Source organism: Macrobrachium rosenbergii, chromosome 41 (assembly GCF_040412425.1).
Source record: "Macrobrachium rosenbergii isolate ZJJX-2024 chromosome 41, ASM4041242v1, whole genome shotgun sequence".
Lineage (NCBI taxonomy): Eukaryota > Metazoa > Arthropoda > Malacostraca > Decapoda > Palaemonidae > Macrobrachium > Macrobrachium rosenbergii.
The window spans coordinates 61,096,570-61,099,963 of NC_089781.1; positions in this window are offsets into that span (position 1 = coordinate 61,096,570).

Here is a 3,394-nt window from a genome sequence, read left to right on the forward strand (position 1 = left end):
TAGGCAGGGAAAGTTAGCTTCTAGTTAGGAGTAATAACAAGTTCCTATACTAATACCTACTTATAAAATCATATAAAGAAAATTTACAATTTTACTTATAAACTTTTGTGACGTCGGCTCCCGGAAAATTAAGATAATAAAGTAATCCCTACAGGCCAAGACGACGATTCTATCATTTTATTAAGATCCATGCCATTGTGCATGTATAAAAATCTTTGTTTACATGTTCTAAGCAGCAAGAAATTAGCTGATTGAAAATCTCTCTCTCTCTCTCTCTCTCTCTCTCTCTCTCTCTCTCTCTCTCTGTCATTCAAGTATGATTCTGAATCAAGTGTACGTGACCTCTTCAAAGAAAGAACGGCCGACACTAGGATAATCCTAATGCGGAAATACAATAAGCAAAAAAAAAAAAAGAAAACACCTCTGTCCCACAATAGATGAGGACAAGTTGGCAGGCTTTACGATACAGTGATAAACTGTCGGCCATTTAGTGAGGCCTGCTATCCAGACCGAAGCAAACAGTAGTTTTCACCCCCTCTGAAAAAGAAGGGGCCAGCCGTTGCAGTACTGGGACCAGCCACTCACGAGGATCTTAAGAAAAAAAAAAACCCAAATTCACTTTATTCCACAGCTAATAATTTGCACTCATCACTGGAATAGCTTACTTCTCTATCTCTCTCTCTTTTACCTTCCCTTCTCTCATCTGGATTGTTGCACCCCCTGCAGGGGTGTAGAGTGCCTTTCATCCCATATAGCCTAGTTGGACTCCAGTAGAGGGTCCCTAGGAACACATTGGCACCATAAGTGCCACCAAGCAAGAATCCAGAAAAATAAATAAAACAAAACCAAAAGGGAACACAGAAGAGAAAGTTCTGGAACTCAACCTGCACCAGTGCCTAGATACTGAGGCCACCAGTGTGACCTGTACACGGCACACTCCAAAACTACAGTGCCACCTTTGAAAGGGTGCCACGTCATTATTGAAGAGACACTGCTGCCCAAGTACGCCTAGTCGACTCGCTAGATTTCCTTCCCCCCACCAGAACCATGGCAGCAGAGCAATATAAACTTTCTGGGGCTGGGGACGGCGGTAGGTCTCACACTGCCTGAACTTACTACCTGGGTTAAGGAGCAAGTGGACGACTCTGGCCAAGTGGAGAAGGAAGAAAGACTCGAGCAGAGGTGGAAGTACAGCTGGAGCAGAGGAAGTATGAAGAAGAACGAAGGGTGTATGAAGCCGAGCAAAGGCAATATGAAGAGGAAAGAGAAGAAAGAAGGAGACAGCATGAGTTAGCCTGCAAGGAAACTGAGTTAGCCCTAAAGGAGAAGGAGCTCGAGCTTGAGAGAGCGAAAATGGAGAATGCCGAAGCTATGGCTAGCCATCAAGCCTCCAGTCCTACACCTGCTGCATCAAACGCTCCAATTTCGAGCATCAATTTAGTCCCCAAGTGACTGAGGACGAGCCAGAAGCATTGGCTGGAGGAGATTCGGAGGCTCTTTTCGATAACTACAGCACCACGGAGACGGAGAGAGCCTTAATACTGAGCCAAGCATATGGAGGGAAAAGCCAAGGCAGCGCTTCGCTCACTGGAGAAGAGCCAGAGAGGCAACATGGCGGAAGTTCGTAGAGTCATTACAAAGGCCTACGAAATAACCCCAGAAAAATGGAGACAGCGGTTCTGAGGTCTTGCCAAGGAAGTCAGCTGGTCTTGGACGGAATGGGCTTGTCACAAAACCCAGTCCGCACGCTGGCTGTTCGACTTCTTGGCCTGCACGACGCTTTATGACCTCTTCAATCGACCATGCGAAGACCTTTCCAATGTGTGCCAGGCCCCTTGCAGTATATCTTAACGATAAACAGCCCTCCACACTTATGGAAGCTTGTCGCATGGCTGATTCATGTGAACCTTCAATCAGTCGCATAGCACCTCTCAGAAGCGAATCATCCTCCGCCTACCTCTCTCGAACTCCACTCGTCCGAAGAATGGACTGCCTAGCAAGACCCTGTGCAACTATTGCAAGAAGGGGGCCACGCAGTTGAGTGCCGATACAAACTCGCACTAATAAGCAGCCCAACCCTACCAGCCAGAACTCCGCCTCCCGATTCATCCGCCCAGCCTCTCCTCCAACAGGTTACTGCAGGCCACCGAGCCCATCCAAAAGGCCCGCAGATCCTGTGGGGCTGCTAGCCACTACAATGCTGGATCTCCGGCCTGTCCAACATCATGTCCCCACCACCAAATTTGTCAACCTAATCAGCACTTCATTTTCGCTGCTGGTCCCGCGACTGATCCTTTACCCCGAGAGACTGGAAACCCAGTTCATCTCGGGTGGCCCCTCTTCAGAGCACTAGCCTGCCAGTGACCCTCTTCCGGTCACAGTAGACACTGGTGGCAGACATTAGCCTGATCACTAGGGGCTCAAGTGCCAGCCGGTGCCATGGTTGGCGAAGAAACCTGGTGGAAAATGAAGTGGATGAGGGCCACACCATTACCGTTCCTACGGTCCAACTCAGGTTATGACACCCAGCAGGGCACGATACCCCCACCGCCTCGGCGTGGTAGGTGGAATTCGGCCCGGAGTGGCCTTCTTGTTGGGTCGGGATCTTCTCTGCGGAAGCCCGCTACCAACGCCACTGCAGCCACGTTACCTCCCTCCACAGAGGCCACATGAACTCTCTCTCAACCATGACAAACCTCCACCTTCCGCCCACCAAAGTGGTCCCGCGGAAGGGCATAAACTAAATTATTTCAGGCCTAGCCCTCTCCAATCGCGAAGGGCTGGCCCACTAAGAGGTCCTCCCCCGCGAAGAGAGATTCAGGAGGAGCAGTACCGCTGCAGGACGTGCAAGCGGGCAGACCACTCCACAAATTGGGAGGGCTGCCCAGAGCAAGGAAACGCCCAGCGGACGCCCCGAACAAAACTCTAGAGAGGCTACGATCTCCCGCTGGGGCAGGAATCTCTGCCAGCCAACCACAAGTCGTCCGCGAGGTGGTGCACCTCCGGACCCCTTGTCAGGCATGCCTGACCCTCAACTGCTGCCAGTGCCACTTGCGAGCACTGAGCAGTGCCAGACTCCGTCCGGCCACGGACGTTGAGCTACCAGTGGAAAAGGCCCTATGCCGGGTCTAAATCATGAGGCGAATCCTCCTCCGGAGATTTAGGATTCCCCATGCAGTTGATCATCGCGACTGGAGAGCCTCCAGCACCCGAAACTTCTTCTGTGCAAGATTCTTCTTTGCAATTTGAATCAGGATGAACCCTGGAGGATCGAAATGGTACCCCTCCCTTGGAAGAACAGGAACTGGCATCCTCGGACGCAGAAGTCGAGATCGCTCTCGCTCGGTTGTCGCAGCAGCCGGAGTAGGGAGTCCTCCCCGCAGCTTTGCAGTTG